Source organism: Felis catus, chromosome A2, assembly GCF_018350175.1.
Source record: "Felis catus isolate Fca126 chromosome A2, F.catus_Fca126_mat1.0, whole genome shotgun sequence".
NCBI classification, from domain to species: Eukaryota; Metazoa; Chordata; class Mammalia; order Carnivora; family Felidae; genus Felis; species Felis catus.
Window position 1 is genome coordinate 10056745 of NC_058369.1, and position 12868 is coordinate 10069612.

Genomic DNA, 12868 nt, shown 5'->3' on the forward strand with positions numbered 1-12868 from the left:
GTATTTTTTAAATTCTGTATTCTTGAGCTATATTCTTAAGAAGCATGTGCTTCACAATAAAAGAGTTAACCCTATAACATGAATGACCCTTGAAAACATTAGGCTGAGTGAAAGAAGCCAGACACAAAAGGCCACAGATTGTATGACTCCATTTATGAGAAATGTCCAGAATAGGCAAATTCATAGAGACAGAAATTAGATCAGTGGTTGACCAGGGCTGGAGGAGGAGGAATGGAGAGTGACTGATCATGGGTACAAGATTTCTTTTGGGGCGATGAGAATGTTCTGGATCTAGATACCGGTGATGGTTGCACAACACCTGAATATACGTAAATGCACTGAGTTGTACACTTTAAAATGGTTACTCTTATGGTGGGTGAATCATACCTTAAAAAGAAATTATAAGGAAAAAAAAATGTTTAACTCACACAAGCTGCAAAAGACCCGGCCCTGGGCCAGCTGGCTGTTTTGCATCAGAGGGAAGAGAGGCAGGGAAAATGAGGCATCGCCCCGTCTGTCCGTCTGTCCGGAGAAAGTCAGAGCAGGAGCTGTGGGCATTCTTGGGGAGGGAGAGCTTAAGCGGCTTGGAGGCGAAGAAGTCTGCCTCAGCTCAGGGGAGCGCTCCCTCTTAACCCAACCTGTCAGGCCTGGAAAGAAACGGGCGGCAGGTCAGAGGCCAACACACAGACCGTTGAAGGGAACACGCAGTTCTGACATGAGAAGGAGAAATGACAACCGCTCAGCCCAGCCCACGCCAAAGGAATGCGCCGTGGTGCTTGCTGGGTGTTCTCTGCAAGCTCGGGAGGGGAGGGCGGGGAGGGGGGGCGGAGAGGAAGGTGGGGGGCTCACCCCAGCTCTTCGGCAGCCCACAGAGAAGCAGATTTCCCGAGGGCTCGGCCTGTGCCGGAGACAGAGAGCCATGCCATCGATGACATTTGGGCCTCTGCCTCCCCTCCTGCCTCCCCCCACTGGGGGCCAGGGGGCAAGGGTCTGGTTATCCACTGGCTTCAAAAAAAAATCGAGTAAGTGAACAGAAAAGAAAGCAAGCCAGGACTCCAGAAAGCTGTGGAGCCTGGACTGCACCAAATGGTGGCCCCCACAAGATACGTCCACCCAGAACCTGTGAACGTGACCTTATTTGGAAAAAGGGTCTTTGTAGATGTGGTTAAGTTAAGGATCTTTCAATGAGATCCTCCTGGATCAGGGTGGGCCCTGAATCCAATGACAGGTGTCCTGAGAAGAGAAGGGGCGAGGACACAGAGAAGGCCACGTGGAGGTCACAAGCCAAGAACCACCAGAAGCTGGGAAGGCCACGGAAGGGTCTTCCGTCTAGAGCCGAAGGAGGGAGTGCAGCTCTGTGGACTCCGGGAGAGCAGCTTCCGGGCTCCAGAACTGAGAGAATCGATTCCTGTTTTAAGCAGCCCCGTCTGTGGTACTTTGTTAGAGCCACCTTGGGCAGCTAACACAGGCCCTGGTCTTCAATCCCACAGACCTGAAGCCTCTGTAGGGCCTTACAGTGCCGTGGGGAGGGCAGACGCATGAATCGATCATTCCAGTATGCTGGGGTCACCGGTAATGGAGAAGAGTGTCGGGGATGGTTATGCAGTGGGGTGGAGGGGGGCCTGGGAACTCCTTACAGCAGAGGTGATGGCACAGAGCTGAGCCACAACCTAAAGGGGACAGCAGGTAATGTAAACACGCCACACGGCCAAGTCAAGACCAGCCGTGTCAGCAATGGCATAGGTAACCCTCAGCTTCTGTGTCGGGGAGACAAAAAGGAGTGATAGGGACTGTGGTGAAGAATAACAGTTGTTAATATTATTAACAGTTGTTAATATTATTAACAATAATAATAATATTGTTAATATTATTAACTGACCGGTGGCTCGGTCAGTTGGGTGTCTGACTTCGGCTCAGGTCACGATCTCACGGTTCGTGGGCTCAATCCCCACATCGGGCCTTGTGCTGACGGCACAGAGCCTGCTTTGGATTCTCTGTCCCCCTGCCCCTCTGCATTCTCTTTCTCTCTCTCTCTCAAAAATAAACAAACATTATGGGGCACCAGGGTGGCTCAGTCGGTTAGGCGTCCGACTTCGGCTCAGGTCATGATCTCGCGGTCCATGAGTTCGAGCCCTGCGCCGGGCTCTGTGCTGAGAGCTCAGGAGCCTGGAGCCTGCTTCAGATTCTGCGTCTCCCTCTCTCTGCCCCACCCCTGCTCCTGCTCTGTATCTCTCTCAAAAATAAATAAACATGAAAAAAATTTTTAGGGAAGGGAAACAAAAAGAATATAAAAACAGGGAGGGGGACAAAACAGAAGAGACTCATAAATATGGAGAACAAACTGAGGGTTCCGGGAGGGGTTGTGGGAGGGGGGATGGGCTAAATGGGGAAGGGACACTAAGGAATCTATTCCTGAATTCATTGTTGCACTGTATGTTAACTAATTTGGATGTAAATTTTTTAAAAAATTGAAATAAAAGGAAAAAAATTTAATACACATTAAAAACTATTAATATTTATCAACACTTGCTAAGCCCTTTCCTTATACAACATTAACTCATCTAACCCTCACATCAACTCTCGAAGCAGGTGTTATCATTATTCCCATTTACCGGGTGGGTTAACTGAGGCACAGGGGCTGTTATCAGCCAGCCCTGGCTGGGAACATGCGATACCTTCAAATTGGGGAATTTAAGCACAGTCATTGAAGGAACAAATTTACAAAGTAGGGCGAGATATAGGAACGATACCGCACCTTGGGCTTACAAAATTAAGGAGCCCTGAGAGGTGAGGCAAGGGAGTTGTCAGAACCCTGAGACATGACAGACTATGTGGAAGGTGAGAGCCTGTAACCTATGACAAGGACGACGCTGGCCCACAGAGGCCACAGGGTGAGAGGCTGAACTGGGGAACAAATACCCCCACTCCCCTGTCCCCCACCTCAGGGGTCCTCAATGGCTGAACCCAGCACAAGCCAGAGGACCTGGGAGCCCGTTGGTGAAGTCCATAAAGCCCGGTCTCCTGGGACACCAGTCCGGACGCAGAAGCGAGGAGTATTGCTACGCGGAAGATTCCAGAACAGGAAGGTTGAGTGACTCCAACCCGGGCAGGTCTGGGTCCCGAGTCCCCTCAACCACTCACCACGTGAGGACCAGAGCCAGCGGACCTGTGCCCTCCCCTCAGGGCCACCCTTGCTGAGTGTCACCCCCAGCTGGGAACGTGACCTCAGCTTCCCGGAGCCCGCATCTCCCATCTTCCCGTGGAAAGCCGCGAATCCAGATTTTTATCCAACAGTTGCCTGATATTTAAAAGCTGGCAACTCACTCAAATTTTTTAAAACCCTGCACAGGTTCAGCAAATCACACGGGTGGGCCGGATTGCACTCTGGGTGTCAACACCCCCTCCCCCCCCCGCCCCGGGGGGCGGGGGGGGGGGTCAGGGCGTGGACACTCGGGGAGCAAGGCATCCGGGTGCAAGAATCAGGATGTTCAGAGAGGCGGCTGCGCAAAGCATTCTGGGTGAGATGGGGCCCACACACACAGACTGATGGGTTTGACGCAGAGGTGCCTGGGGAGGGGGCAGGGGCCGGGCGTTGAGGGGATGAAACTGAACCGGTACTTTGGGCCTGAACTAGGAAGGGCCACTGGAGCCAAGCTAACAGGCTTCAACTTGGAAGGAGAGAAGCCACCGATGGCTTTTAAACAGCAAAATGACTCAGTCGTGTTCCTGTCTTCTCCCCGCCACCCCAAAGCTGGCTGTGGACCCGGCTTTCTTTTGCGGGGTGGATAAAGGAGCGAAATAAATGTAAGAGCCCCCTTTCGGTGGGTGCTTCCAGTTCGGCGGGAAGGGCGGATGCGGAAATAAGGTCAGGGTACGATGCACCTGCTAGCGGAGAGTTAGCCCACGTCTGCAGATACCTGAGCAACTGCCGTGTGTCCCGCGCCGCGGATGAAGGGACAGGGTATGGCCCTGCCTTGGATGAGGGAGGAAATAGAGGGAGAGGAAAATCCCAGGTGGTGCTAGGAACACGTAAACGTGGAAGGAAGGGGCTCATAACAGGCGCCCGCAGGTCCAGGAGCCAGAGCGGGCCGCAGGCAGGGGGGCGGGGGGACAGGGGGTGCCTCCCCCCCCGCCCTGGGGCCCAGCAGCCTGGCCCGGCCTCCTTCTCCCCAGTCACCCCATCGCACCACCGGGAACAAACCCACGGCTGACATGGATTCCTAACTCGGCGCCCGAGCAGGGGGAGAGAGGGGAGAAAAAACACCCATCTGTTCTCTCTCTGATGGAACACGATTCTTCACTCAGCGCTTAAACCCCGCGCCTGTCTTCCCGTCTCCCCTCAGCAGCCGCGGGGCCGCCCATATAAATGGCTGCAAATGGGTTTTCCCGCCGGTAGCCGTGTTGTTTTAATAATGGTTCATTTTCTGCTCCAGGAAAAAAAAAAATATATTCCGTCGAGAAATTGGGGACGGGGGGGGGGGGGGGGCGCTCATTCTCTGTGTGTGTGCACGCGCGCGCGTGTGCGCCTGCAGGAAGATTCTAGAACATCCTGCTGAGACACCAAGTGACCTGTCTGGTTGGGTGATGCTGGTCTGAGGCCCAATGCATCCCCCTCACCTAGACAAAGGAATTTGTCGGGAAACTTCCTGAGCATATTTATTGAGCACCTACTATGTACCATACCTGAATTCAGTAGGAAGGGACACAGGGGTTTCCCAGGTCCCACCCTTCCCAGGCTCACATTCTAGAAGGGGGGAGAGCAACATTAAAAAAACAACAACAACTATGCAAAACTATATAATACAATTATGAAAATGATTCACAAGGGAGTATCGGGTAAGACAGGCATGGATAACAGGATCTTGGTGTAACTGAGGCTCCCTGGCCCTCCCCCTCCCCACCCCGAACTGCAGAAGGGACCCTCAAGCTGAAACTTGAAGGACAGACGGGCCAACTGCAGGAGAGAAGGCCACTCAAGTGGAGGGACTCCCTAGTCAAACATCAGAGACCTCACTTGGAAATAGGGTCCTTGCGGATGTCATTTGCTAACATGACGTGACATGATACCATACCAGATCTAGGGTGGGCCCTGAATCCAATGACAAGCGTCTTTCTTTTTTATTTATTTATTTTTATTTGAGAGACAGCACAAGAAGGGGGGAAAGGGGCAGAGGGAGAGAGAGAGAATCTCAAGCAGGCCCCACAGTCAGTGCGGAGCCCAGTGTGGGGCTCGATCCCACGCCCCTGGGATCACGGCCTGAGCCGAAATCAAGAGTCAGATGCTCAACCGACTGACCACTCAGGTGCCCTGGCACGTGTCTTTGTAAGACGAGCAGAGAACACACGCAGAACGCAGAGGTGGCCACTGGACCGATGTGGCCACAAGCCAAAGAATGCCAAGGAATGTAGTGCCCAGAAGCCAGGAAAGAAGAAAGCAAGAATCCTGCCCTGGGGCCTTCAGAGGAAGCACAGCCCTGCTAACATCTTGGTTTGGACTTTGGCCTCCAGAACTGTGAGACAATACGCCTCTGTTCTTTTATAAGCCACCAAGCTCGTGGTGACTCATTACAGCAGGCCTGGGAAATGAACACAGTGGGGATCTCCAGAAGCGACACCTTGATAAACAACTGGTCTACCTGGGCAGCGATGGCAGGAAGCACTGATAGGGGAGAGGGGAGGCGAGACAGGGAAGGGAGAAGGGAGGGCACCCATTAAAGAGTGTGTTCATGGACAGGTCCTACAGGGGTACCTTGGGCTTAATCCCTGTGGAGACCAATGGGACACATGCCTCAGAATTCCCTCACGTGAGGGGTGAGGGAGCTGGGTTGTTTATCTGCCAACAACCAGCCTTCACCGGGTGAGGTATGCTAGCAGGGGGGATGGATCCTCCAGAACTTTTGGCTGCCTTCAGGCAAGCCTAAGCTGCCTCTGTAGCCAGAGAGAGCCACCGGGCAAAGAGTTACAGGTGCTGGCGACAGGAAGCCGTTGGGCCGGTGTGTATGGTGAGGTAGCAGCCTCGAAACAGCCTCCAGTGACCCCCACTCCTGTGTGATCCCTTCTCCTTGGGTGTGGATGGGACGCCATGACTGTCTTCTAGCCAACAGAATGTGGCAAAGGTGATAGGATGTCACTTCTGAGATCAAGTTACAAAAAGACTGTGGCTTCCACTGGAAACCAGGGCCGTGTTGTGAGCTGAGCTGACCCGTGAAGAGGTCCACATGGCAAGGAACTGGAGGTGGCCTCTGACCAACAGCCAGTGAGGGACTGAATCCTGCCAGCAGCTAGTGAGCCCGGCAGCAGATCTTCCCCAATGGAGCCTTCAGATGAGACCACGGCCCTAGCCACCATCTTGGTTGCAGCTCTGTGAGACATCCTGAGCCAGAGACCCCCCGCTAAGGCCAGACCTGGATTCCTGACCCACAGAAACTGGGAAGGAATAAATGTGGATTGTTTCAAGCCCACTAGGATATTTGGGGTAACTTGTGATATGGTGATGAGTAACTAGAGATGCTGAGTGCCACAGGGATGTGGGAAGGGCGCATAAGCAGTGATGGGTAAACTATCTATTCACTTCCTCTAGATGCTCATCTCTCTCTCACCCGTCCCATCCAGTCCATTAACGATCCCCGTCAACTTCGACTCCCAACCTATCCTGAATCCAGATACCTTCCCCCACCTGCACAGCCACCAGGTCACGTCAAGCCACCCTCGCCTCTCACGTCCATTAAAGCAAGGGACGCACCCCTCACCACCAATCTCCATCCAGCTGGTTCTCCACAGTCAGGGAGGGCTTTCAAATCACAAATCAGATGCTGGCACTCAGCAGTGCTCAGTAATGATGGGCTGAATTCAGGTGTCAAGTCAGGCTAGACTGGATCGCTCCCCTGCCTTCCGGCCAGCCCCTTTCCCTTCTGGTACCTGCATAAGGAAGGGACTCATGGGGCACCTGGGTGGTTCAGCTGGTTAAGTGTGCAACTCTTTTTTTTATTATTTTTTTTTAATGTTTATATTTGAGAGAGAGAGACAGAGCGTGAGCAGGGGAGGGGCAGAGAGAGAGAGAGAGAGAGAGAGGGAGACACAGAATCCGAAGCAGGCTCCAGGCTCCAAGCTGTCAGCGCAGAGCCCGATGTGGCGCTCGAACTCACAAACCACGAGATCATGACCTGATCACGAAGTCAGACGCTTCACTGAGTGAGCCACCCAGGCGCCCCTAAGCACGCAACTCTCAATCTTGGCTCAGCTCATGATTTCACGGTTCATGAGATCAAGCCCCACATGGGGCTCTGTGCTGACAGCAAGTAGCCTGCTTGGGATTCTCTCTCCATCTCTCTCTGCCCCTCCCCCCTCAAAATAAATAAATAAACATTAAAAAAAAAAAAAAGGGAAGGGACTCATGTACGAGGGGGGCTGTTAGGCCACCAGCCCTGATCTTCAGGCCATGGGAGGCAGCTCCCTGGCCTCACTTCCTCCATGTACACACTCAGCAAATGCAGACTGCCCATGCATTCATTAAGCACTTACTGTATACCACGACTTCGAAGTACCTGACAGGCACCATGTCATTTAATCCTTGAAATGAGCCAGGGTAATCCTGAGAAAGAAGGAAAAAACTGGAGGCATTACACGTCCTGATTTCAAACCATATTACAAAGCAGTAACAATCAAAACAGTAAGATCCTGGCATTAAAAAAAAAAAAAAAAAACACAGAACAAAAACAAAAACAAAAAAACAAAAAACAAGACACACAGACCAACGAAAGAGAATTAGGAGACCAGAAACAAACCCACACATATCTGGCCAACTAATATTTGACAAGGGAGCCAAGAATATATTTTTTAAATTTGTTTAAACATTTATTTATTTTTGAGAGAGACAGGGTGCAAGTGGGGGAGGGGCAGAGAGCGAGGGAGACACAGACTCCGAAGGAGGCTCCAGGCTCTGAGCTGTCAGCACAGAGCCCACGTGGGGCTAGAACTCACAGAACTGTGAGATCATGACCTGAGCTGAAGTCAGACACTTAACCGACCGAGCCACCCAGGTGCCCCGCGAGCCGAGAATATTCTGTACAGAAAAGACAGTCTCTTCAATAAATGGCTGGGGAACTTGGATATTTACATGCAAAAGAATGAACTAGACCCCTCTCTTTTTATTTAATTGTTTAATTACATTTATTTGTTTTTTGAGAGACAGTGGGGGAGGGGCAGAGAGAGAGGGAGACACAGACTCCGCTCCAGGCTCTGAGCTGTCAGCACAGAGCCGGACGTGGGGCTCAAACGAACCGCGAGATCATGACCTGAGCTGAAGTCGGACGCTTAACCGACCGAGCCACCCAGGCGCCCTTGGACCCAGGCAGTTTTAACACCAGCACGAGGGTCTTCACGGAGATTTAGCTTATATGTCCCATGTGTTAATTCTCTTGCTTTCATCCAGAGGGGCATTGCCAAGTGCCCAGAAACCTAAGCCAATTTACACCCCTAGGCTTTGTCCAGAAGGTAATTGGTCTTGCGCCACGAAAGGGCCTTCCCCTGCCCTCAGGGAAGTCCCAGCCTAGCCGGGGAGCCAAGGGCATCAATAACCTGAAATCCACAGTAATGACCCCAGCCACCTCAATGCGCGCTGAGCACCTGAGATGCATTAATCCTGGGGGGAGATTCCGGACAGCTGGAAAGGTTTCCGGAACCTGGAGGTGGTGCCTCCCCCATGGGTGGAGGACCCTCCTGGTCTGTGTTAGTGCCCTGCGCCTGCAGAGGGCGCTAAAGCACACGAAGGCCAGGAGGGGTCCAGTGATTTGCTTCAGGTCATGTAGCTGGAAACTCAAGGGAGACAAGTGTATCGCCTTTCAAGCCTCCTGTAAGTTTCCTGTGGCTGCCGTCACACAAGTCCACAAACTGGGGGCTGCAAACAACAGACAGGTCTCAGAGTCCTGGAGGCCAGAGGTCTGAAATCCATCAGAGGGGCCACAATCTCTCAGAAGGTTCTAGAGGAGGATCCTTCCTTGCCTCTTCTGGCTTTTGGTGGCTGCCAGCCAGCCTCGGTGTTCCTTGGCTTGTAGACACATCCCTGCAGTCTCTGCCTCCGTCTTCATGTGGCATTCTCCCTCCCCAGACATGTGTCTGTGTCTCGTTTTGTAGAATAAATTTATAACCCAGTCTTACTAGATGAAGACCCCACCCTACTCCGGTATGACCCCACCTTAACTAAATATATCTGCAACAACCCCCTTTGCAAACAAGGTCACATTGTGAGGTATCGGGGGTCTGGACTTCAATATATCTTTTGGAGGGGACACAGTGCACCCACAACGTTCTCCCTTCCTTATAGACAGGCTCTCGTCACCTCTTTCTGGGCTGCACAGGGGCCCGGTTAAATGCATTCACTCCTCCACTTTTTCATGTGTCAGTGCCCGAGCCTCAATCTATACACTAACCTTAAAAAATTAAAATAAAATCAGGGGGCACCTGGGTGGCTCAGTCAGTTAAGCTTCTGACTTCAGCTCAGGTCATGATCTCACGGTTCATGGGTTTGAGCCCCGCATCGGGCTCTGCGCTGACAGCTTGGAGCCTGGAGCCTGCTTCGGATTCTGTGTCTCCCTCGCTCTCTCTGCCCCTCCCCGACTCATGCGCACTCTCTCTCTCTTAAAAATAAATAAACATTGGGGCGCCTGGGTGGCTCGGTCGGTTAAGCGGCCGACTTCAGCTCAGGTCATGATCTCACAGTCCATGGGTTCGAGCCCCGCGTCGGGCTCTGTGCTGACAGCTCAGAGCCTGGAGCCTGTTTCGGATTCTGTGTCTCCCTCTCTCTGACCCTCCCCCGTTCACGCTCTGTCTCTCTCTGTCTCAAAAATAAATAAAAACGTTAAATAAATAAATAAATAAACATTAAAAAAATTAAAAAATAAAATAAAATCAGGGGCACCTGGGTGGCTCAGTTGGTTGAGCATCTGACTTCAGCCCAGGTCAGGAACTCATGGTTTGTGGGTTCGAGCCCCACGTCGGGGGGAGCCTGGAGCCTGCTTCGGATTCTCTGCCTCCCTCTCTCTCTTTCCATCCCCTGCTCGTGCTCTCTCTCAAGAACAAATAAACGTTTTTAAAAAATAAATAATAAAAATAAATCAAATCAAATCGGTGAACAGCTACGCTGCCCTGAGCATTTTTAGAGACCCAGAGAAATTCAATATCATCATTTGGGGGTGCACTGGGCTGCAAGTTATCAAAATACCTAGCTGCCACGGCTTAAGCAGAAAACTGGCTTTTCCCTCAGCAATCTGCAGTTGGCACCTGGTGCGGTCGGAGGCCAGCAGCTAGATGGTATCGGGGCCACCACCAACCAATTCCTCGGGTCACCTACATATCCCTCTGGGTCCCTTATGAGACCCTCGCCACAGTGAGTTGCTGTTTTATCCCCTCTTTACAGATGAAACGACCAAAGCTCAGATAATAACATGCCTACCTTTCTCTGAACCCCCCAGCTGACAGACTTCTGCTTGGGCCCCACTGGCCAGAAGGGTGCCACTTGGCCGCTTCCAGAAGCAAGGCAGGCTGGGAGGCAAGTTCAGAGTAGCTCACGCGGCCGCTCAACGAGCAGGCGCGGTTGGTGATGAAAGAATTCAAGCGTGAGTGTTGGAGGCAAGAAAATGTGTCTCCCACAGTCATCCCTGCCTCTAGGTCTAGATCAGGTATATCGAGTGCCTTCGACCTATGGGCTCAGTTTGAATTATTTCTAAACATTGGGAACAGCAGCATTTATCTCACGGAATCCTCACCATCTGCGAGGCATATGCTAGCAGCATCCCATTTTACAGCTGAGGAAATGGAGGCTCAGACAGGCCCAGGAGAACCTCATTTATTTACTCACGCATCAAATATTTATTGAACATCTACTGTGTGCCAGGCCATTTGGGCACTGAGGATACGACGGTGAAGGAACTGAACACGGTCCCTTGAAGACTTAGCCCTCGGGGAGGGGAGGAGGGAGAGGGGTGGCCAGAAATAATACAAATAATATTAGTTCTGGAATAACACCTAGTGTAGGCCAGGTGCTGCTGCGCGGGCTTTCTGTTCACTAAGTCACTTATTCATCCCAATGAGGAAACTGAGTCTCAGAGAAGTTAAGTAACATGCCCAACGTCACCCAGCCAGTTAACTGTAGAGCCGGGATTTGAACCGAGGTTCTAGAGCCTGCGCTCCGGTAAGTAATATAATGTCAGGAGGTGATGATGCAGGTGAGGAGGGCTAAGCGGCCAAGGAAGTTCCTTCTGAGGAGTAGACATGTAATTATTATCCTCGTTTGACGGATGGGGAAATTGAGGCTCTGAACGGTCAACTGAGCTGCCCTGGGGGACACACGGCCAGAAAGAGGTGGGGCCAGGATCGGACCCCAGGTAGCCCGGACTCCATTGCCCACTCACAAGAGAAACAGTGCCCGAGCAAATGCCAGGAGGCTTGAGGGCTGCCTGGAGGAGGTGGAGGTCACCAGGCCTTGAAGCGATTGGAGGAGCAGGGAGGGGGGAAGGGAGGGTACAGCGTGAAGAAGCTGGCACCTGAATACGTTCCTGGGGGCAGTTCTTCGAGGACAGATTTCCAGGCACAGCCCTGCCTCGGCTTCCCCCAGGCCAGCTCTGCTTAAAGGGAAGGCAGCCACGGGGACTTCATTAGCCTCTCGGAGGCCCCAGCAGCCCTGGGGGGATGAAAAGGGCCCGAGAAGGGAGCCATCCTAATTTTAGCGCACCTGGCAGGGGGCACAGGGCCACTGAAAAGGAAGCAGCTGGGGCCGGCCGGGCAGGCCCGTCATTGTTCCAGCTGGACCCGCTGTCAGAGCATCAAATGCAAAACCAGAGTAAAGGGGGTGGGGGCGCCGGTGGCCTCTGCTCCTCCTTTAATAGACCAAAGGACCCTGGCGGCTTAGCTCTTTTTCCTAATTTAAAGATATTTTCAGGCTTTTGGGAGCTCCCCTATGGTGAAGCAGGAAGGTTGGGATGGGGGGGGGGGGGCCTTGAAACTCTCATCCTGGTTGTCAATGGAGGATGGGGGAGCAGGCAAGGAAGAGGAGGGACTCGAGGTGGTTTGGGGCCAAGGGTGGGACCCTTGAGGAATAAGGAGGTCACTGTGTTCCGGGCTCTCTTCTGCCTCAGTTTCCCTCTCTGGGACCCGTGAGATGCCTCTCCAGAAAATAGTATGGATGCAATGTACAAACATTGGTCCCTGCTAAGGAAAGGGGGGGGGGGGGGAGGAGGCTCTTCCGTGTCCACTTTGGAGGCCTTGAGTTGGGACACGGTGGGGGGGCTTCCCCATGCCAACCCCTGGGCAGGGCAGCCGGCCACAGGGGAGGTTGTCAGGAGCCTAAGAAGCAAAGCAGAGGGAGGAGGCTGCCCATATGCGCAGAAGGAGTCGGATGGGGGAGGTGTGTTCCCTGTCAGTGTGGCACTTCTGGTACCAGGGCAGGAAAGAGAGTAGGGAGCCCGGCCAAAGGGGTGCAGCCACCTCCAAGTGGGGGGAAGGGGCTCCTTGGCTCATCTCCACGGGGAGGGTGCACAGGAACCAGGAGAGAGCGGCCCGGGACCCTGGCTAGACGGGAGGGTGTAGCCTAGGGCCAGCTTGGGCTGGGTGGAGGGGAGAGGTCCATGCCCTTCAGACCAGGCTCCCCTCACTGCCTTTTTCTCCCCCCAACGTTTCCTCACCCTCCTCCCTCCCTCGCTCATCCCACCCCAGCCTGCCATCATCCTTCCTGCCCCCCCCCCCGCCCTCCCCCACCTCACCTCTCGTCGCCCTCCCCTCTACCTCCGTCCCCCTCCCAGCTCCCTGGCCAGCTCTCCAGCCTCCCGCGGTGCCACCTCCTTGGGCCGCCTTTCTCTTCCCTCCTCCCGGCTCC